Consider the following 25,936-nt stretch of genomic DNA (forward strand, 5'->3'; position numbering starts at 1 on the left):
TTTTTCTTTATTTATTTTTTGTCGAGGCTCATCCCGTCCTTATTTCAAAAAGGATATCCTATAGCAACTACGTTTCTTGTTGCGTTTGTCTCTACTAATTGAAAATAGTAGATAGCCCTAATTAATTACATGCTTGCAAGTTATCTATATAGAGTTCTGAGTGCTTGCACAAAATCAGAAGCACGGCCACGTACACAGTCGGCCGAGCAAAAATTAAGGGCCCAAATCCAGCCCATGCATGATGGACCAGACCTGGGCCATTGTTCGTTCGATGCAGGCCTGCTTGGTCTGTTTCGACCCGGGCTCGACCTTCATGAGGTTGAGATTGCAGTCTCCGTATTCTTTGTCTTAAAACATGATTTACCAGTTATATGAAGCAGTTTATCAGAAAGGAAAGAACTTAATTAATAGAGTACGGTTTTCATGCTTGGCCTACATTAAATGACATATTACAAAGTAAAACTAAGTCTGAGATGCAACCTATTTCATTGGGAATATTTTCACCTATCAGCATACATATGTAAACTATCATTCAGCTAATCTATATTGATATACACTGGGCATACAGGCTGCTTCTATTGTCAACACAGGAGTGAAAATTATTATACAGTACATGATATCTAATGTAACAATCTATGTATGAAAGTCAACTTCAGGTCTTTTCTTTTTGTATTCATGCTCAAAGTTCCAATTACATTTGACAGTGCATTGGTTGTGTACCTGGTATAGAGGACAAAGAAGAAAGGAATGATCAGCTGGGCAGTTTGCAATAAACACAGCAATAGCAGATACACAGCAACAACACAGCAACAAACCAACAACCACAAGTGTTTTCCACAGTCCACAGACAACCAGCAACAGTTTCCAGAACAAAGAAAACCAGCAGATGGTCGAGCACCAAACAAGTAATCCCAGAAAAGAGTAATGAAACAAACAGAAGTAACAGAGTGTTCGATGCAACAACACCAGCAGTCCAACAATCACAAGCAGCTCAATCAGTGCAAACAACAGAACTTGGCCAAGACAGCTTGACCAATACGAACTCTTATGTAGCTTTCAGACAGTGTTTGGTTACAGTGTTTACTAGAAATTTCCTTATGTTTTCAGTTTTTCTTTAAACTCACAAGACCTCTCTTAAGACTCAAATTTTTTCAGCCCCTTTTAAGTTCTGAAATGGCCTATTTATAAGCCAAACAACCAGTGCAGTCAAGCTGCCTGGATTCTGCCAATTTGCAAACTGCCCATACCCTTTAAACCCATGCCTAAGCATCTTTTGATGCCAGCCATTTGTTCCCCACGCCTGGCTTATTCTTTAATCAAGAGTTATGAGCTCATTTTAGTATTCATTTTAAACCCCATACTCTTGTGTCTTGTTCCCCATTGGCATTAGTTTAATCCTAAATTAGTACCCTACTTGTCAGCTCATTTAAACTAATTTTTTCTGTTCTTTTCAAGCCCCAGACCACCCCTGTTAGCCCTTGATTATTACTGTCCTGCATCACTGCAGCCTCAGGACATTTTGAACTTCTGAAAGTTCAATTTCAGAACTGCCCTAGCCTGGTTCTTTTAATTGTTTACAATGCAGTTACAAACTAGCATTCATAGATAATGTCCAACATTCAAATCACAATACAGGTCCATTCAGTCAAGTGAGGTTGTACGTATTAGAATATTTGAACATTCAGTCGTAGGAAGTTAATCGACGATATTTATCAAGTCGACTATACTAATTATAACAGGTAACAATCAGTCGCTCATATAAACAATACGTACATGGACCCAAAGGGCTTCGGACAACTTTGGTCAATCAACTGGGAACCTATATAAGTTATTTATGCGACGACTATCCTAATCGGACATGTTTATCATAGGATACGTTCAAATCACACACAGAAACAATCGACCAAATAAAAGGTCTTTGACAGAGATGGAAGAAATCCGAATGAAAAATAACAAAAATAACAAACAAACACAATGAAACATGCTGACAACTTAAATAGCGGTTGAATAAAACAAAAGGAAAAGAAAAACTTACCGAGAAATGTCCAAACCAAACTGACCCAAATCTGATCCAACTTTGACCATTTGAGGCCGAACAAATTTTAACCAGGGTGTTCTCACATGAGAACACCTTGGTTAAGGTCCATTAGACCTCAAACCCCTGTTAAGACCGACCGGATTCCCCAGGTGCATGTGTTCTAAGGTCTGGATTTTCAGATCTGGTTTTTTAGAAGTTGTGGGTAGATTCGGACCAAACCAAGTTTGGTTTGGTCACGAGGAGGGTCAGGGGAGTGTCTGTTATGAAGATGGTGAGGTTTGGTATAGGTCCGGGTTCAACTCGAATCTTCAAATGAAGATTCGAGACGAAGGAAGGTGATTCGAGGCTAGAGGGTAACAGATCCATGCTCAGGAGAGTGAGGTGGTCTTAGGGTGTTCAGGAGGTGGTCACCGGTGTTCATGCCGCCGGGTTCTGGTGAAAGGGAATCTAGGGCGGCTGCTAGGGTTTGGGGGTTTCAGGGCATGGGGAAGGAGACGAGTGAAGGGTGGGGTTCGGATAGGGGGCGTGGGGTGTGAGGGAAAGCTTATATACGGAGTAGGGGATTGGATGTGAGTCGTTAGATCAGATGATCTCAACGACTTGGATCTGATGGTGAGAAATGAGACGGGGTCGTTTGATATTAAATCGGGGTCGTTTGGTTTAAGTGAGGGGCTGGGCTGAACCGGTTATTGGGTCGGGTTATGTTAAATGGATCTGGGGGTGTGATCCTGGCCGTCGATCCACTTGAGATCAACGGCCCAGCTTAACCGGGACAAAACGATGTCGTTTGGACGCTTTAAGGGGGCAGACCATTTTGCTCATTGGGCCAGTTCTTTGGGCCTATTTTTGTTTGATTTTCTGGCCCAAAACCGGGTATCCTCCATTATTTTCCACTTTAATTCAAATAAAACCCTTAAATAAAACAAAAAATAAAATTATACACCCACAAATTAATATTTAATAAAAATCAACTAATGACAAGAAACACTTATGCATATATTTTGATTTTCTTTTTCTTTTTTTTTTAAATTTTCGGAGTAATTCCCGTGAAGCAAAAATCACATGCTTACATCAGTAACAACATGTTGCGGCGTGCAACCCGATCCCATAAATATCCTTACAAATGAGGTCCTCGGCCTCACTCAGTCACCAACCTCTCAAGCCACTCGGGCTATCAGTAAAAACAGGGTGCTTGGCCCAAAACAACATTTTATATGCATCAAAACAGAGTAATAAAGACTGTGTTATGAAATCAATAAGTATAACATGACTGAGTATAGAGTTTCAACCAAAACAGAGAGACGATAATAAGAAAAAGGCCCCTAAGGGTCCAAAGAGCTCTGGCACAAGGCCCAAATATGGCATTCAGCCCAATTTATAGAAATTCTTTCTAAAACACATAAGTATCATATAGTTGCAACCAAATACGCAACTTATAGTTGCTACGGGACGGACCAAGTCACAATGCCCAATTATGCACGCCCACACACCCTCACGTAGCATGTGCGTCACTTCAAAATAGTAAAACGATACGAAATCCGGGGTTTCATACCCTCAGGACTAGATTTACAATTATTACTTACCTCAAACCGATCAAACTTCTACTCCGCAATGCTCTTGCCCCTCGACTCGGCCTCCAATCGCTCTGAATCTATTCACAACCAGAACAATACCATCAATATACGCTAATGGAATGAATTCCACAAGAAAAACTATCAAATTAGGCACAAATCACGAAATCCTCTCAAACCCGACCCCTGGGCCCACTTCTCGGAATCCAACAAAAATCACATAACTAGAAAGCCCTTTCACTCACGAGTCTATACATACAAAATTTATCAAAAACCGACCTCATTTGGTCACTCAAATCCTCAAAATCCACTCTCTAGTTTTCAAGCCCTAAATTCACAAATTTCTAGCTCAACTTCTCAATTAGATGATGAATAAAACCTTAGATTCATTAAATTTAAACCATTATAGGCTAGAATCACTTACCCCAACGTTGCTTCTTCAAATCCCTCGAAAAATCGCCTCTCTCCCGAGTTTCTCAAACCCAAAATCGAAAATGGAGGACGGAACTTCGAGTTGGGGTTTTTTGCCCAGCAAAAATCGCACATGCGGCCATATTCCCGCTTCTGCGTCACCGCACCTGCGGAATTTCCATCGCAGGTGCGGAACCCACTTAATGTACCATTTCTGCATCTTCAGTCAACTCATCGCACCTGCGGTGCGCACCTACGACTCATTTTTCGCTCCTGCGAAAAAGACCAAACTCCACTGCATCCGCATCTGCGGCTCCCAATTTGCACGAGCGACCTCGCACATGCGGGTCCCCTTCAAAAAAATCACACCATCAGCCCTCAAACACCAAAAACCAATCTATCAACCATCTGAAACACACTCGAGGCCCTCTAGAGCTCAACCAATAACACCAACAAGTCACATATCAACATACAAACTTAGTCGAACCTTCGGAACACTCAAAACAACATCAAAACACCCTCGGATTCAAGCCTAAGAACTTCTAAACTTCCAAATTCCGCAAACGATGCTGAAACCTATCAAACCTTGTCCGAATGACCTCAAATTTTGCACACACATCACAAATGATACCACGAACCTACCCCAAATTTCAAAATTCCATTCCAACCCCGATATCAAAATTTCCTCTACCGACCGAAAATCGCCAAACTTTCAATTTCGCCAATTCAAGCCTAATTCCACCACGGACTTCCAAATCACATTCCGGAAACGCTCCCAAGTCCAAAATCACCTAACAAGGCTAACCAAAGCATAAAAATCCAAATCCGAGATCGAATACTAAAAGGTCAAACCTTTCAAATTTAAAGCTTCAAGCTAAAAATCATTCTTCCATATCTGTTCCGATTAACCTGAAAACCAATACCGACGGTTTACATAAGTCATAATACATCATGCGTGGCTAGTTATGCCCGTAAACTGGTGAGGGAAGTGCAAATGCTCAAAACGACCGGTCGGATCATTACATTCTCCCCCATTTAAACATATGTTCGTCCTCGAACGTGTCTAGAGTAGTTCCAAAAGCCATCAAATTGCTGTATAATCTCACTATGCACATATCCGGGGGATCCCATGTCACTCTATCCCATATATGTCCGATAGAACAACATAACTGAAATTTCGCAATCCAACCTAGCCCATAAACCTTAGAACCAAATCTCCACTTCCGAAATTATCTATAAGATCAGAATCTCACATCTATACACTATATAAGTCTGAACAAGCCGTATCAAACCATATCTATAACCCAAGATGTAATCACATGATATACCATACAACTCAAACACTCATAGCGATAACTTCTGATCGCAACAGTTGCTCTAACAACCCAATACCGGTAATAAACCTCTTATCAAATAAACCCTTATTCCAACACTTTCGTATACTGCCAATGATGAAAGAAACACGTAGAAATCATAATCATTCCTCAGATCAACCAGTCATGGAGTTCCCTTTCCTTTGACAAGGACTATAGTAAATTTCTAAGCTGAATTACGATATTATCCTTCCAACATGCTGAAATCGAATCTGATAGTATTTATTCTAGTTCCAATGAACTCATCTCATCCAACACGACTACTCTGGTGACATGACACATCAATACAATCTAAAGCTAAAACATGTGCAATTCGCGCACCAATAAGCAACAATCCAAATGTACTCAAATCATGGAAAATGACTCAAATGTGAGAGCTGTACCACAAGCTCACTAGTACCCACAACACGATGCTAAGAACCCATCACACACCGTGGAACCAGAACACGTGAATCTAACTCGAAGGATCATACCTCTACGTAACTTTGCTGCAATGCACGACCCTATCTAAACATTGGTCCACATGAAACACCTCAAGTCACCATGCCCAAAATCAAAAACCACGAGCAATTTAATGTGTAGTACCAAAAGTGAATCACCATAACCATGTAGAAGCAAATGACACAATGCCATACCATCCCGAAAAAGAACATATCCAATGCGCAATCAATCATGCAACACCTAAAATACCCGTCTCACTCCAATTCCACTATAAAGCCCACATAAAACTATATCATTTGTGCATAAAATCAACGGATCAGAAACCCGTGTAGCTTATAAGAGTAACTCACAAATAAATCCCGGGACAAAAATAAGCTTATCAACAACCGAATGACACCTTCCTCAACAATAGCAGTTTGGACTTAACATATCTGACACGATGCAGAACACACATCCATATTGGCCTACCAATGAACCCCAAATCAATTATGGTCACCCACAATAGATAAATAACTCTCCGAAAGTTCATAATGACTTAATCATGGCACATACTAACATTTGACTAGCTTTTCCAACATCTTCACAGTCCATGACCATGAAATAACCTGTTTATGATAACTCCCAGTCTCCAAATCCATAAAGCACACGAATCACCATATCCGATCCCAACTCCACCGCTCGTACATCTAACACACCTCTGATACTCGATCATTCCATGAGGGATACTCCTATTATTCTTCTGTGCCACCAAGAAAACTTGAATATTAGTAGTCGATTCAAAAAGAAAGTGTCGCAATACCAATGAAGTATCCTTAACTCAAACACAATGCCCTTTCTGAAATGTATACCCTCATCAAGCCACACCAATTAGTAATATCATTTACCTAGTCATTTGAAACTGTCCATGTTGTATATGAATTTATGACCTTCCTTTCAAAACTGAACCTTGACCTTACACATGCAAATCTCAACCCTACACAACATACCACATATACCATGCCATCCTATGATAAATATGAGAATTTCATAATCTACTCCGAGCCACAAGCAACTATGTACTTAACTAGCCAAGAACTTTCCATTTGATCCCATCTAGGAGAAAATCACTATACATAATATGCTCCTCACGCCAGTAGAAAATATACATCTCCAACCGTGTTAGAAATCATCAAGAACTCTCTGAATCCCCTTTGCACAAAACAAAACTGTCAGGACTGAATCCTTCTAACTCAACCAAGATATGCAGGTCACCAAAAACCCAAGAACATTGCCACGAAACACCTGTAGAAACTCATTACCTCATAAGCATCCAAAGAACTAATCATATCCCTTACCATGCCGATCCGACCTACTACCAAGCTGTCCTATTTATCCAAGTTCCTTCTGAATTACCTTCAAATTGATACTTCACCTTGCCATAATACCGAAATCCTCAACCCAGACTCACCACACGGGACCCATACATAAAACCACACCGTCTAAGGCTCATAAGCCGCTGAATACTCTCTTAAATATCCCCAAAAGTACCACATTCAAAATACTTACCCTGAAGAGACTTCCTGCGAATCTAAAGCCATTACTTTCACCTTCTTGATACTGATATGTAGAATCCATAATGATATAGAAATGCCACAAGTGTTGACACTATCCAAATTGTAAACCTCAGTTTCTAGCCAATTACACATCCTGAAGATCCCCAATTTTTACATATAAATCTTGAATCCATTAGAACTATTATTGAGAGTCATCCACTCTACTCAGGTTTCAATTAAATTGATCAAACAAACCGAATGACCTGTGCCCCATTAGAGTAACAACACCTAAAGAAGTAACCCATCTTTCTAAGCAGCCGAGTGATTTCCTACTCCATACCTGTTACATCCCTTACAACAACAACTAATTCATCCAACGTTTCTCATATACCCATAAACTATAACACAACCCTTATCCACAATTTCCTTTACTCGAGTCATCCTCGATCTCAACCTCTGCAAATCATAACTGATTCACCAGTATACCTCAAACTGAAACTAATACGACACTTAGCCGTACAATCAACTTATCAATAGCAAACTCCCCCATTTGGCTTAAAGCCATAGATTAAAACACACAAAAAACTCATAATGCCCATACTCTATTAATGTCATAATACCATAGTAAGATTAAACTAAATCCTTCATAAGCTCGTGCAACAAAAACCATCTATTACTTCAAATCATCTGTAAATCTCGCATTCACCCTCGTAACAGTCAAGCCCACTCTCATAAGCGATCCAAACTCAGATTGCAACACACATATTTCACTAGTAAAAGAGGATTTCCAACAAACAACATAAGGATCACATAAAATTCAGAACACCCCGCAGGAGATAGCACACCTACTTCACCTTAAACGAACATCTAATTATACCCTTAAACCGTAATAAACGTTACACAATCGCTTAATCTTCCTGAGTCTAAACCCGTAACATAACATGAAGATCTACTCCACTCCACAACTAAACTACACGAGAGGTCCTTCAACAACACACCCATAACTCGAGGCCATACGCCAACTCAAGACAGAACTCAAGCACACCATAGTCCTTGCTACATCCCCAACAAACTCTTCTCGCCATATTCGAACAATCTGAACACATCTCGCAATCAAATCATACTCATCACGTAGCCATCCAGCCACAAACTCCACTAATAGGACACGACCGGACATATAAATCGAAAAGCATGTGCTCATACAATCAACACCTCAGTGCTCAAGCTACAATCAAAACTCGGCCTTAAGTCCTCTAGACTGGCCCATCATCAGCATACTGAAATCACATCTCGCCCCTCATCCATGGAATCATAAGTCGTCAATGCACATCTGATACCGAGCGCTCATATGTGCATACGAATGCGTGAAAGGAATTCAAAGAGTTACATTTCAAGCTGAATTAATGTCGCACAATAAGAATTCAAGAATGTGACATTTTCCTAAGGGTTTTGCAGCCTCTCGAAGATAAGTACAGATATCTCCGTACCGATCCGCAAGACTCTACTAAACTCGCTCATGAATCGTGAGACCTATATAACCTAGGTTCTTATACCAACTTGTCACGACCCAAATCTACCATATCGTGATGATGTCTATCGTGGAACTAGGCAAGCTGACTCTTTTACCAAAATAGACCGATATTTAAATTTAAAGATTAATTTAGGCTATTTAAATAATAAAACTTTATAAGATAAATCTGAATAACAAAATGCAGAAAGAAAAACCCGATATCGGGGTGTCACTAATCATGAGCATCTACTAAGAACTGTCCGATAATACTAAGACTAATATAGTCTAGAAACCAACTTATAACATCCATAAGAAGATAGGAGGGAGAAGAGAAGGGCTATGATCACCATACAACTACCTTGCTAACTCCAACAGATCCGCGACGGATGAATCAACACTCATTAGCACGTCCAGTAACCCCTAGATCTGCACACAAGGTGCACGGAGTAATGTGAGTACGCCAAATTAGTAAGTAATAAAGGTAAATAAAGACTGAGCAGTGGTGACGAGCAATAAAACATATAAAGTTCATATCATGAAATCTTAGTAGAATGCAATAGGCTTTTAAAATCACGGTTTTGAATCAACTCAACTCATTTAAATCCAGTTTCAGTAAAACCGTTTAAAACATCTTTCAACAGTTTTCAAATAAGTGATGAAACAGTGAGTAAAAATGATGAAAACATAAATATCCCTTATCACTCGTGAACAGCCCCTCGGGCAAACATGAATCATAAACAACCCCTCGGGTAAACCTCACAGTCACTCATATACAGCCCATCGTCCATACCTCACAATCACTCGTAAACAGCCCCTCGGGCAAAATATCATATCACTCACTCAAGGTACCCGCACTCACTAGGGGTGTGAAGACTCCGGAGGGGTTCCTACAGCCCAAACACTATAACAAGCCACTTCATGGTATAAATCAATCAGGCCCTCGACCTCACTCAATCATGAATTAGTAACAACATGCTGCGGCGTGCAGCCCGATCCCATAAGTATCCTCACAGATTAGGCCCTCGGCCTCACTCAGTCATCAACCTCTCAAGCCACTCGGGCTATCAGTAAAAACAGAGTGCTCAGCCCAAAACAACATTTTATATACATCAAAATAGAGTAATAAAAACTGAGTTATGAAATCAATAAGTATAATATGACAGAGTATAGATTTTCAACCAAAACAGTGAGAGGATAATAAGAAAAAGGCCCTAAGGGTCCAAACAGCTCTAGCAAAATGCCCAAATATGGTATTCAGCCCAATTTATAGAAATTCTTTCTTAAACACATAAGTATCATATAGTTTCAACCAAATACGCAATTTATAGTTGCTACGGGACGGAACAAGTCACAATTTCCAATGGTGCACGCCCACACGCCCGTCACCTAGCATGTGGATCACCTCAAAATAGTAAAACAATACGAAATCTGGGGTATCATACCCTCAGGACTAGATTTTTAATCATTACTTACCTCAAACCGGTCAAACATCTACTCCGCGATGCTCTTGCCCCTCGACTCGGCTTTCAATTGCTCCGAATCTATTCACAACCAGAACAATACCTTCAATATACGCAAATGGAATGAATTCCACAAGAAAAACTATCAAATTAGGCACAAATCCAAAAATCTTGTCAAACCTGGCCCCCGAGCCCACGTCTCAGAATTCAACAAAAATCACAAAACTAGAAAGCCCTTTCGCTCACGAATCCATACATACAAGGTTTATCAAAATTCGACCTCATTTGGTCACTCAAATCCTTAAAATCTACTCTCTAATTTTCAAGCCCTAAATTCCCAAATTTCTAGCTCAACTTCTCAATTAGATAATGAATAAAACCATAGATTCATGAAATTTAAACTATTATAGGTGATAATCACTTACCCCAATGTTGCTTCTTCAAATCCCTCCAAAAATCGCCTATCTCCCGAGTTTCTCAAACCCAAAATCAAAAATGGAGGACAGAACCTCGAGGTGGGATTTTCTACCCAGCAAAAACCGCACCTGCAGTAATATTCCCGCTTCTGCGTCACCGCACCTGCGGAATCTCCATCGCTGGTGCAGAACCCACTTAATGTACCATTTTCGCATCTATGGTCAACCCATCGCACCTGCGGTGCGCACCTGCGACTCATCTTCCGCTCCTGCGGAAAAGACCAAACTCCACAACGTGCGCATATGCGACTCCCAATTCGCACGTGTGACCTCGCACCTGCAGCTCCCCTTCCGCAGGTGCGGAAACACCAACAGAAATCACACCAGCAGCCCTCAAACACCAAAAATCAATCCGTCAACCATCTGAAACACACTCGAGGCCCTGGGGACCTCAACCAATAACACCAACAAGTCATGTATCAACATACGAACTTAGTCGAACCTTCGGAACATTCAAAATAACATCAAACACCGAAACACCCTCAGATTCAAGCCTAAGAACTTCTAAATTTTCAAATTCCACAAACGATGTCAAAACTTATCAAACCTCATTCGAATGACCTCAAAATTTGCAACACGTCACAAATGATACCACGAACCTACCCCAACTTCCGAAATTCAATTCCGGCCCCGATATCAAAATTTCCACTCCCGACCGAGAATTGCCAAATTTTCAATTTCGCCAATTCAATCCTAATTCCACCACGGACCTCCAAATCATATTCCGGATGCTTTCCCAAGTTCAAAATCACCTAACGGAGCTAACCAAATCATAATAATTCAAATCCACGATCGAATACTAAAAGGTCAAAACTTGGTCAAACCTTTCAAATTTAAAGCTCCAAGCTGAGAATCATTCTTCTATATCTGTTCCGATTAACCTGAAAACCAAAACCGACGATTTACATAAGTCATAATACATCATACGAGGATAGCCATGCCCTAGAACTGGCGAGCAAAGTGCAAATACTCAAAACGACCGGACTGGTCGTTACAGGATCATATCGGATTTTAAAGTTTGGATCGGATTGGATTTTCGGATCAGATTATTATGCCTCAAAGTTGCAAACTCATATGTATATTTTCTTTGTAAAAGAGACAATGCAGTAAGAAAAATTCATATTTTTGTAATTATGAGAGTACTATGGTGCCAATATAGCTAAATCCAGCAATTGTAAAGGTAATAACTTGGAGAAAGATGTAAAGGAAGTACTGACTATCCGAAATTAAAGTTTAGTATTTATACATGCCCTAATAATTTCGGATTTCGGATCGAATCGGATTAAGATTATACCAATCGGAATCCGATCTGAAATCCTAAATTTTTATAAACACAATCCAAAATCCGATCCAATCTGAAATCTGAAATCCGAAATTGAACGAATCGATTTGGATTTCGGATATCTAATCCAAATGAACATCCCTAGATCGAAGTGCATCCAGTTCAAGTGTGACTGACCTTCCAAGGATGTAACTATTCAAGTTGTGTGGTTTGAATTTACTTTATCATTGTTTATTTCAATTGCGTCTTAATTTATCGCTTTGTGTCAAGTTAATCCGCATATCCTTAAAATCACTTACAAATTCAATTGTTATTCGATTTTGAGGGTTAACAGAGACGCTTGTACACTTTTATACAATATTATACTATCTTTATTTATATAGGTATATAAATATAAAGATATATAAACGCAATAGTAAAAATATGTTGGCGATACACTATGTATATAGATGTATAAAAAGAAGAATTAAAAATTGTAATAAATCCACCAAAAACCTATAAATAATGTATCAATCTTGTATATAGTTGTGTGTATAAAAGGTGTTTATTTACGCCTATATACTATTATATAATATTATTTACAGTTATACAAATAAATCATATCAATGGAGCTTCACATCTTCTTTCTTCTTTCTTAAGCCTCTTATCAAATTTAGCTCAAATCTATTCCAAATTACTACAAATTTAAGTTTTAGATTTCTCTTAATGTTTTCTATCAATTTGGACTGACACTCAATTCAAACAACTAATAAACTTGAAAAATTCGTTTCAAACGGCCTTTAGTGATAAACTTTTATTTTTTGTCTTCAATCAACCACAATAAAGAAGCTCGACTTCAACTAAAAAAAACACATTTTAGATATTCAAACTTGTATCTAACTTTTTTTAAATCGCGACTTTGAATCTTAGAAGAAAACAAATAATGGAGGTTCAAGTTTTTCTTTTAAACCTCTCAACTCACAAGTAGCGAACATATTTCGACTTCGAATTTGGAAGGAGAAGTGAAAGCTAGAGAACAACAATGGCAGCGGAATTTATGGTTCTAAATTTGATACCGAAGGAGAAGAAAAAAGAAAAAAAGAAAAAACAAATAGAAGTGGGTCTTTAATATTGGGCTAAAAGATGGGAAGAAATTTAATACTCCGTAGTATATATAAAATGGGTTAAACCGGGTAAGAAAATAAAATATGAGCCAAATTTTATTGAGATCTTGCCTGAGCTGATAGAACAAGTAATTTTTCTTTATTATATCTATATCTATCCTCATTCGCAAAAGAGACATGAAAAAAAGAAGTAGAAAAGGGCAAAAATGCCCTCAATTATGGAACGTAGACCCATATATGGGAAAAGGCCAAATATGTCATTATTAGTGATTGGCTCAAATTTACCTCTTAATTAGGGAAAATAAAACAAATTTAGCCTCCATTTGAATTTGATCTCAAATATGGACAGACACAAACTTGCCCCTCAAAACAAACGAAATTCACTTTTTCTTCACAATCCTTTAGTATTACGCTCAAAGGTTTATTTGGCTGTTATTTTTAAAATGAGGACAGGAAGAATAAAAAGAAGAAAATAAATAAGATCATGTAGAAAAAAAAATACATTTTAGAAATGCATACGAAAAGCAAAGAGAATATTTTTTTCAAAATATTCTTTTTTGCTCAAGAATGACTACAAGTCTTCTCTTTCAGTTTTTATCTTTGTAATGACCAATATTTTTAATTGTTTACGTAATTATGACTATATGTATAACTTTATTTCAACATAAATATAATTAATATTTTCTTAAATTTTTTCTTTTTGGTATGGCAACAATTTCTTTAGCAAGATTAAAACTTTTTGTTAAGTGTACATAATATTCCCTGCAATTTTTCTATTTCCTTTAAATTATTTCTAATTGATTTAAGAATTTCAATTTGGTATTGGGTTCTTGAAGAATATTTATTTTTTCATGATAAATTATTTGATTTTCTGGTATTTATGTTATGTTTAGTTGTTATTAAGCTTTAGAAGAGTAAAGATTTTTTAACGGGGGAAGACAAGAATATGATAAGCAGTTAGATATAATTTAATTTTAATCATTTTGGATATGTGTAATTTTTTTGTTAAAATATTTCATCATATATTTTTGGGTTTAAGATAATTATTTTGCAAGGTGACACTCCAAATAATAAATATATTATAAATTTGTAAAAATAAGATATTGGAGGTTTGTTAGTTTTAAGGGCAAAACAGGGCGATTTGCAGCTGTACCCTATTTTTATGCCACCTTTTAACCTATACCCTATTTTTAAAAATTGATTTTTTAACCAACTAACAAAAAATCCGTAATAGTATGACCATTATACCCCTTCCAAAACATATAAAAGATACATCAAGCATACTCAGAATCAAATTCCAGATCTTCTTCGTATCTCCTCCATCAGTCCGTCTCTCCTGAGATCGCCTCTCGCAAACCAAATTTGAACCAGATTCAAATTCCAAATTCAAAATTACAAAATATATTGTAAGTATTCAAATTCATCTTCAGAATTCAAAATAGTTTTTGAATTACATGTTTTCTGATTGATTGATTGAAGTTGTTTGACGAACTTCGCTGATATGCTGAATTTGCATTCTAAATTTATTTGACGATGAATTCTAACATTCTAATCCGACAAATATGCTGAAACAAGCTGAAGTTATTTAGTTCATATCTAAAAAATTCAAGCAAAACGAGCAGACAAATAACACAACGAAGAAAAAATTATATTAAAACATTATATGAGTGTTTGAATATTTAAAACACCTATGCGCAAAAAACTTCGGCATATGTGCCGAAGTTTTTTAGTTAATATTTAAAAAATTCAACAGGAGGAGCTGAAGTTTTTCTATTGCACTGGGTAAAAAAAATAAAACATCAATTAAAATTTTATATTGCACAAAAAACTTCGGCATAGGTGCTGAAGTTTTTAGTTAATATTTACAAATTTCAACAGGAGAAGCTGAAGTTTTCCTCTTACACTCTGTAAAAAAATAAAACATCAATTAAAATTTCATATTGCACAAAAAACTTCGGCATAGGTGCTGAAGTTTTTTAGTTAATATTTACAAACTTCAGCAGAAGGAGCTGAAGTTTTCCTCCTACACTGGGTAAAAAATAAAACATAAATTAAAATTTCATATTGCAAAAAAAATTCAGCACATGTGTTGAAGTTCTTTAGTTAATCTGTAAAAACTTCGGCTGATGGAGCTGAAGTTTTCCTCCCGTACTGTGTATTTTATTATCATTTTTTGGAAAAACTTCATACCAAAAATGCTTATGTTTTCAGGAATATGTAAAACATTTTTCATATAATTTTTTGTATGCTGAAGTTTTTTTAGTTCGTCTGCTAAAATGCTTAATATTTTATCGTGCAATATGTAATTTTCGGATAAGTTTTTGTTAATTGTTCTGTTATTTTCTAAGTTTAAAAAGAATTTTTAGTTTATGCTTGAAGTTTTCATCAAGCACTGTGTATTTTATTATGATTTTTTGAAAAAACTTCATACCAAAAAATGCTTAATATTCGGATTAGTTTTTGTTAATTCCTGCTGAATTTATATAGTTCATTTCCTCTGCTATTTTTCGACTTTGAATAGAATTAATATTAAAAAAAACGCAGAAAAAACTTAAAACAAAAACTGAATATTTCATTTAGCATCAAAAAAGATAAATTAAACTACATAAATAACAAAAAGAAAAACTAATCGTCCATATCATCATCATCGTCGTCGTCGTCACTACCAGATGGACGGGCATCTTCATCAGCAAGATTATCAAATCTTGCATATATCACAAGCGTATCAAGCTTGTTGTTAATTTCTTCCAGCTCCCTATCGTACTTGTGTATGAGCTCATCCAGTTTCAGCTCAAAAGCCTCTATAATGTCTTGCTTGATTTCTTCCACTATTTTCCTGATGACAACATCCATTTTTTCCTTTATGTATTTTATTATGTCTGCTAAAATATATGTATTTGAGTGAATAAACTCACAAGGAATAGCGTGCTTATATAGGGGAAAAGAACTTCTGCATGGTATATGAAAAGGTAAAGAGGAATTTTAAACGTTGACTAATGAAAAGCGTGCATGAATGTGATAGGAATATAATTATTACACTAACACATACCCCCAACGCAATATAATTACTACTTTAATTGTGTAGGTTACTCCTGTATACTATGCAATTAATGCTGAAACATGCTCAAGTTTGTTGAATTCATTTGCTAAAACTTCAGCTCAATGTGCTGAAGTTCTTTAGTTCATTTCTAAAATCTTCAGCACCTAATGAGCTGAAGTTGTTTTCCCTGCATTCATGAATCCCTGTCATACAGCTTTTTCAAAAAAACTTCAGCTGATATGCTGAAGTTATTAAACTTATTTTTAAAAACTTCTGCACTTAATAAGCTAAAGTTTTCTGTGCAATATTCATTAATTATGTCATACATCTTTTTCCAAAAAATTCAGCAGAAGATGCCTAAGTGATTTAGTTCATTTGTAAAAACTTCAGCACAAACAACCTAAAAATTCTTCTATTCACTTTCCTAATACTTGCCACTAACATGAATCTGCAGGATGAGTTCAATTTGCGTTGTTATAACTTTCAATGGAAGTTGGACTCCTGATTTCAAATACTTGGATCATGATACAAAACTTATTCTACTTAATAAGCACATATCATTCAATACTTTCCTGAAGAAAATTAGTGAAGTTGCAAATATTGATTCAACCAGATATGCACTAAAAGTATGGTTTGATATCAAACTAAATACAAGCAAAGGAATGCTTGTAACTTCAGATGAAGAACTCAGTACCTGTATACATTTGCTTACAATTGATTCACCCTACAAGAATTGCCATTTCATCATCGAAAAAATACACCCTTCAGAATCTGCAGCATTCAAACAATCGCTTGCATATGCGATAGATTCAGAACCTTTTGTTGATTATCAACATGAAGTAGAACAACCAATAATGGAAGTAGACAACGTGCAACAACCTTCTAACATTACAGCTGCTTCAGAATATATAATGTTGCAACAATTACTCCCTCCTCCAATAAATTCATACCAGTTTGTCGATGACCAAGAAGAAGAAGGACAACTAATAGTGCAAATTGACAACCAACACACAATCTAACAAAGCTTTTTGTTACCTTCTGCAATGATAAGCAACAACAAAGATGAAGTAAACATGGAGCTTATACCAATAACATCAGATAGAATTGAAGAAATTGCTAAAAGTTCTTGTGCTTCTCAGAAATTAAGAAAAAGAGTAAGGAAAAAGCTGAAAGAATCTCCACCATGTAAAATACTTAGGCACGATGCGTTGCCTGAGGAAGTAAGAGTTGGATCAAATTTTGAGAACAAACAAAACATGACTAAATTTTTCTGCAGCTTGGAGATAAACCAAAAAGTTGAATTCACTGCTGTTAGATAATGTTCAAAGAGATACGAGCTGAAATACATCGTGGACAAATGTGGTTGGAATGTACGTGCTACCATAATAAAAATTCCACACTATTCAGGGTGATAAAATATCATAATATCCATGAATGCTCGGTTGATGCAAGAAAATCAGATCAGAAGCATGCTACATCAAATTTTATAAGTGAACAAATTATAGAACATGTTCGAGACAAAAAGATAGAGGTTACACCAGCCTTTGTAGAAAATGAAATGAAAAAGAAATTTGGAATTGACATTGGTTATCACAAGGCATGACGTGCTATTCAATAAGTTGTTGCTTGCATAAGGGGAACACCTGAAGAAAACTATCAGATTCTTCCTTCATACCTACACATGATGGTGGGCAAAAACTCAGGAATGTACACAAGCATAAAAAGAGATGCGCAGAATAGGTAAGCAAAACAATACTAACCATCAGCCTGAAGTTTCAAATGTTCCTATTTGAAAAACTTCACATTTTATGATTTGTTTTTTTTTGTGTTTCACTATACAGATTTGCTTACATGTTCTTTGCTCCTGCAACATCAATAGCTGGTTGGTCCTACTGTAGACCCGTTATTGTAGTAGATGCAACGTTTTTAAAGTCAAAATATCGTGGTGTTCTATTTATTGCTGTATCAAAGGATGCAAACAATCAAATCTTTCCTCTATGTTTTGGTGTGGCAAATTCAGAAAATAATGAGGCATACATTTGGTTCTTCGGGGAAATGAGAAAAGCAATTCAAGTCCGTCATGAACTGGTTTTCTTGTCAGATAGAAACCAATCGATCGCAAATGGGATTAGAATTTTTTTTTCTGAAGCTCACCATGGTATCTGGCTCTATCATTTTGAGAAAAATTTAAAGCATAGACATGCAAAAGCCACAGTAATAAATCTTTTTCAAAGTGCTACAAGGTCATACAAACGTGAAGATTTTAATCAGTTAATGTCTCAACTCAAAAGTATTGACAAGAAAACATACAATTACATAATTGAAGAGCCTCCCGAGAGGTAGGCTCGATCGTGGTTCCCACAACGACGTTATGATATGCTAACAACAAACATGGTAGAATCAATGAATTCCGTTTTACTAAAAGGGAGAAAAATGCCTATTTTAAGAATGTTAGATTTCATTCAAGAAAAGTAGGGAGAGTGGTTTTACGAACGGAGAAAAAAGACAAATGAAACTTTTCACAGAGTATCAATATGGGCAGAAGAAGAGATGACTAGGAAGATGGACTTGGCTTGCAAAATATTTGTGAGTATATTTATTAACTTCAGTTTTTTATATCTGTTGTAATGATTTACTACTTACATTTAAAAAATTTCATACTTTTTTTTGAAGCAAAAATACACTAATATAGTTTGTCTTAATTTTTTATTCCTTGTTAGGTGTTCAACCTTGACTCAATGTTGTTTAGAATAAATAATGAAGGAATCGAATTCATTGTGGACTTAAAGAAGAGAACTTGTGACTGCCTGGAATTCCAACTAGATGAATTGCCCTGTCCATATGCAATTGCTGCTATAAATAAGAGATATTTGCAGAAATCTGATTACTGCTCAAATTGGTATTCAAGGGAAACATGGTTGAAAACATATGAAGGACATGTGAATACCGTGGGAGATCAAAAATTATGGGATATACCACAAAATGTACAATCTGAGATCACAAAACCTCCCGATGTAGAGATTTTACAAGGAAGAAGACAAAAGAAGAGGCATATACCTGCGACTGAATCAGTACCATTCAAGTCTACCAAATGCAGTCGATGTAAATAAGCTGGGCATAACAGAACAACTTGCTTGTCTTCTCCAGTACCTCATCCATATTCCATGAAACACACTGAAAAATACTCCAACCTTCAATAATCCTTGGTCTGAATTTAGACTTTCTTTATTGTATGACATAATTGAAATGTGATTTTTTTCATAGGGATAAAAAATAAGCTCTTGGACTATATATACTGCTAAAGTACAAATCACTCATTTTTGTTACTCAGGTTTACAGGTTTGGTTGCATTTTAAAAAAGTACGCAATGACTTATGTGACAAAAAAATCAGCTTACAGTATGTGAAATATATATCCTTAAACAAACACACACACACGCACATACACACACTCACTCACACACACATATGCGTACAACACAAAAAAAGAAATGCATGTACAAACAAAAGCTGCATCATCTCTAAGCTGAAGTTATAGAAAAAGAACTTAATAAAAACTAAGAACCATACTGCAACTAAGAAATATAAAGCAAATACCAACAAATAACAAGGATAATGCAATAGAAAGCCAAGAACAAAGAGGATGACAATTACATTGATATAAAAAGAGATGAGAACAACAAACAGAGTACAAACAAAACTTCAGCTCTCTGGGCTGAAGTTATGCAAAATGAACCTAAAAACTTCAGCTCTATGGGCTGAAGTAAACAAAAAAGCATAGCATTAAAACATAAAAAAGGATTACAAACACTAACAATCATCACCATCATCATCATCATCATCATCATCACAGTACTCCTCAATTTCTCTATATATCTCATCATCATCAGTATCGGAGATAACTATAGGGTAGTCGGGCAAAAGACCACTAAATCCAAGAAGATCAATCTTCAACTTGTTGAATTCATCACGCAGCTGACTTTGTTCGACGATTACTCTGTCCATAAGAGTAAGAAGAGTCTTCAGGTTGTTTTGCAGCTTGAAATAGTCGTTCCAGCTGGGAAACTGAAAATAATCAAACTGCTGCACAACCTTGTCGAACGAGGTTGAATAACCTCCACAACTACGTTCCAGGTTAAGCCTGTTCTGGAATGATTCATTTGCAAAGAGCTTTGGTTTGATTCTCTTCCAACCAGCCTTTATTTGATCCCACAAAAGCATAAGATTAGCCATCGCTTTGTTATTGTACCACTCACACTTTAAACTCTCCACTTCTGCATAATTTTATCCATATTAGGCTTCCTACTTCCGCTTGCACCAGACATTTTTTCTTTAACAAAAGTTGAAAGACTAAGGATGCATATAAATTTAAAGAAATATGATGGAAGTCTATGAATGACTATTAAATTTTCAAGTGAAGAGATTGTTAATATAGACAAAAAGTTCACCTAATCAATTTAATATCTATAAATGTAAAAGTAACTTTTCAGCTGTTTTTACTGCTTTACGTTCAGAGAAATTGAATGAAACAGGATAAGTAGGTGGTAAAAACAAGTATGTGATAAATGCAAAAAGAAATGTAACTTCAACCGTAATAAAGCCCATAGTTTATCTATAGTAAAAAAATAACTTCAGCCTGAAAAATATCTTTTCGGATCATTTACTATATAGTCAAACAAATGTAAATGAAAGATGAAATAGGTGACAAAAGACAAAAAGTAGATAGTAAATGCAAAAAAGATAAGTATCAACTTAAAAAAATACCAAAACATGCTGAAGTTTTTGTCATAAGCTTTTCCAAAATCTTCAGCCCAATGTGCTGAAGTTATTTAGTTCATTTCTAAAAACTTCAGCACATCATAAGCTGAAGCTTTTCATCGTGTATTCAATAGTTTTGTCGTAAAGCTTTTTCAATAACTTCAGCCCAATATGTTGAAGTTATTTAGTGCATTTATAAACACTTCAGCACCTAGTAAGCTGAAGTTATTATTCTGGTTTCGATAATTTTTGTCGTAAAGCTTTTCAAATAACTTACGCAGAAACTGCTTTAGTGTATTTGGTGATGAGCTGAAGTTTTTGTTGTACATTTGACACTTTTGTTATGACTTTTAACCAAAACTTCAGCTTAAAAAGCAAAAGTTATTTACTTCATGCTCAAGTTTAGCATGCTGAATTTCAACAAAAATATACTTGAAATTCATGGAAAAACACACAAACATATTTGAATCAATCCAAGTCACATAATTCACACAAAATAATGTATATTCACTAAATCAAATTTTGTTTTCACTTACATCCTTGGAAAAAAGGAAAAAATTAAGTTTTTGTTTACAAGTTATTCTCTATTCAAAAAATTCACAGAGTGTCTTCATATTCTCCATAGTCATGTCCTAGTTGCTCTTCTTGGTTTTGTTAACCACATTCCATGAACCTTCACTATGTCTTCAACTGATTCACAGAAGCAGCAATACGAGCACCTGATACAGGTTGACGAAGTTTAGTACTATGATTTTTTTAGCAACTACCGTCTTCTTTCATAAGAAAAAACAAGAAAATATTGGCCAAAGACATGCTTATAGGTGTGCATCTGAGAATTCGTGGGAAGCAAAGATAGTGAAGAAGAAGTCCAAAATACTTCATATGTGACGGAGAGTGGCCACATCAAAAACTCGAGCCCCAGGAAATTTGCTCTTTTTCCTAAAAATTAAATTTATCAACTAGTAAAAAGAGCAAATTGTCCTGGAGCTCGAGTTTTTGATCTGGCCACTCTCCTTCACATATCAAGTATTTCGACTTCTCCTTCACTATCTTTGCTCCCCACGAACTCCCTGCTACACCCAATAAGCATGTCTTAGCCAACATTTTCTTGTTTTTCTTTTAATACAAATTTAAAGAAATATGATGGAAGTCTATGGATGACTATGAAATTTTCAAGTGAAGAGATTGCTAATATAGCCAATTTAATATCTATAAATGCTGAAGAGATTGTTAACTGTTTTTTGTTCACAGAAATTGAATGTAACAAGATAAGTAGTTGGCAAAACAAATAAGTGCTAAATGCTAGTAGTTGGTAAATGCAATAAAAAAAATAGTAAAAAATAAGGCTACAAAAAATAGTAAAACTTCGGCCCAATGTCCTAAAGTTTTTTAGCATATTTCTAAAGACTTCAGCACCTGATAGCTGAAGTTTTTGTGTTGGATTCAATAGTTTTTGTCGTAAAGCTTTTTCAAAAAACTTCGGCCCAATGTGCTGATATTTTTTAGTATATTTCTAAAGACTTCAGCACCCGATAAGCTGAAGCTTTTGTGTTGGATTCAATAGTTTTTGTCGTAAAGCTTTTTCAAAAAACTTTGGCCCAATGTGCTGATATTTTTTAGTATATTTCTAAAGACTTTAGCACCCGATAAGCTGAAGCTTTTGTGTTGGATTCAATAGTTTTTGTCGTAAAGTTTTTTCAAAAAACTTCAGCCCAATGTGTTGAAGTTTTTTAGTATATTTTTAAAGACATCAACACCCGATAAGCTGAAGTTTTTGTATTGGATTCAATAGTTTTTGTCGTAAAGCTTTTTCAAAAAACTTCGGCCCAATGTCCTAAAGTTTTTTAGTATATTTCTAAAGACTTCAGCACCTGATAAGCTGAAGTTTTTGTGTTGGATTCAATAGTTTTGTTATGACTTTTAACCAAAACTTCAGCTTAAAAAGCTGAAGTCATTTACTTCATGCTTAAGTTTTTTGAAACAAAAATGTACTTAAAATTCATGATAAAAGACACAAACATATTTGTATGACACAAAAGTGAACTAAAAAAATAATTAATGTATATTCACAAAATCCAAATTATGTTCAACCAATCCTCTAATCAAAAAATTCACACAGAGTCTCTTCAAAATTTTCATAATCATGTCCTTCTTGTTCTTCTGGAGTTTCATAGCCGCTATCTTTTTTCCACTTTCCATGAGCCTAAAGATTGGCATCCAATTCTCTCATAAATGTCAATGACTGACTTTGATCGAAATTGAAGACATCTTCTTTCTTCAACTGCATATCAATAAACTTAAGAGCAAATATACCACAATCAACACTACAAAAAACACATGAAAAAGAAATTGAAGAATCGTTAACACAAGGGCAAAAAATAATAAACATAAGATGCATGGTAAAACATATGCGAAACACGTACTTGTTAGTCTGTTGCGGTGTCTTCATCCACATAATTTGAAATTTTTCCACAGGACTTTCCCCATAAAAATTATTGTTTGCCCCAAAATCCAAGCATTTGAGACAGTGTGGGATCAACCAGACATAAATTCTGACATGTTCAAGCGCACGATCGTATGTTACACTGCCCATGGAATCATACATATATATAATTTTATCTTTAAAGTCCAAAATTCCAAAAAGTAGTGCGTAGATGTCTGGCCCGTCCTTGGCTTAAGTTGAGAAGGAAAGAATACTTTTCTAGCAGATGCCTATGAGATACCACAGAAAAGGTCGAGGCTTTTTACGTAGTTGGCCACCTTTTCATTCGTTGATTCTTCCTCAAACCAACTAAAGTCCGTAAGTGGTTGAATAACCGCTTCTTCTTCTTCTTCTTCTTCAGCCTGTTATTTGGATATCCTCTTTCTCTTTGATTTGCACTTTTTTTTATCCTGCATTCTCTTTTGCTTCCTTTTGTTAATTATCTTCATCTTTTCTTCTGAAGGATGAATACCATCCAGCTTAGTCATATACTGATCAAAAAGTAAATCTGTTACTGCACATCTTGATTTTGGATAACGTGGAAGGTGATAGCAATATTTTTTGCGCAAGTAATATATGCCCACATCAATATGCTGCAAATGAACAACAACAAATGATAACATATGAAAATACCACTATGAAGTTTAGCAAAAACGCATTACAAAACTACAAACAGCATGACAAAAACTTAAGCATATTCAGTTTGAAGTGTTAGGTTGAAGTTTTAGCAAATAAGCTAAAAAACTTCAGCACTTTACTATGAATAAAGCTGTAGTTTTCCAAATTACAACGCAAAAACTTTACTATAAAAAATAAGCTGAAGTTTTGGGAAATACAGTTGAAAACCAATTCAAAAAACAAACTTAATAACTTACTTCATCCACAAGATCAGAGTCAGGATCCATAAGCTCGGTAAAGAATGATTTTGCAATAGCAAATTCAGCTAATCTAAATCGATTGGAATCATATTCACTGGCATCCTTCTCCAACAACTCTGTAAATCTTTCGATCAATCCACTGTCTTGATTAACATAATGGAAGGGACACCTTCTTGTATTCTTTCCTACTTTCCAATCTTGCCCCCTTTGCTTTTTTATTTTTATTTTTATAAACTACATAAGGAGATCTCAACCAAATACTCTCCATACGAATTCTTTTCTCTTTTTTATCTGGTTTTTCTTTTGCTTGCTCTTCTTGCTGTTCTGTCACAACTAACTATTGTTGTTCAGCAGCAGGGGGAAAAACTACAACCATCGTGACAGATGCTTGACCAACTCCCTGCTGTTCACGACGTTCTTTTATCTTTTCACGAACAACAACAGCAACAGAATTACCTTCTGAATCAGTTCCTTGTGTACTACCAAGTGAAAATGAACATAAATTGAAGTTGGGGATATTACTGGTGTCACACATAGGAGAACTGGAAATCTTCCTTCTCTTAGGTTTTGGAAGAAGTTGCGATGCATCAGATGAGATCTGCAAAATCAAGGATAATATAAACATAAATAAAACGGATAGAAAACACACATTAGGCAAAAAAAGCAGCTTGTAATTGAATTGCAGAAAATAACTACCCGGTCTAAGTATTGCGACACAGATGGTGTTTGCATTCCAACAGATCCTGTATCTTCATGCAAAAAAAAAACTAAATAATATTGATTAAATTTTATAAAATAATACCAACACACTTCACACCTGTTTATGAGGCAACAGGTGTGAATATATGTATTTCTTCTTTTTCATATATCTGCATAAGCTCACCAAATTCTTTTTGAGCTACCTCGAGTCTGTCTGAAAAATCATTCAAAAACATAAAAAAGAAAATAAAGTATGTAAAATTTCAAACTATAAAAAATATACTTCAATAAAATATAATAAATTCATGATCTATAGAATACCTTGACGTTTGTCTTCCGCTGTGGTTTCCCCAGGCTGCATGCCTTTGTCAATATCAGCATTTACAGCTTCATTCATTTGTGAACCAACGTCGAGGAGCATTGGAGTATTCTCTGGAAGGTTTTTCTCAACTCTACCTTCATTCAATTCAGCATCATCAGAGAGTTTTTGAGTTGTGTCAATTGAAGCACAACTAGTTTCAACTTCACTGCATATTCATAAAGAGGGTGAATAGATCAACTATTTTTCTATATATATAACATAGAAAAAATTTATACCTGTATTAAAAATTTCACTACAGGATATTATAAAAATAGTTAAAACTTTAACTCTAAGAAGGATGAAGTTAGACAGTCACAAACAAAAACTTCGACAGTTACAAAAAAACTTCGACAGTTACAAAAAAAACTTCAGCTTCGACAGTTACAAAAACAAAAACTTCAGCTCTAGAGCTGAAGTTCACCAGTTACAAAACAAAACATTCAGCAAAAAAACATGTTGTAGTTTTTACAAAAAACACAAATACATGAAACAAAACTTCACCTCCAATCTAAGGTATCATTG

The sequence above is a fragment of the Nicotiana sylvestris genome, chromosome 7, assembly GCF_000393655.2.
Source record: "Nicotiana sylvestris chromosome 7, ASM39365v2, whole genome shotgun sequence".
NCBI classification, from domain to species: Eukaryota; Viridiplantae; Streptophyta; class Magnoliopsida; order Solanales; family Solanaceae; genus Nicotiana; species Nicotiana sylvestris.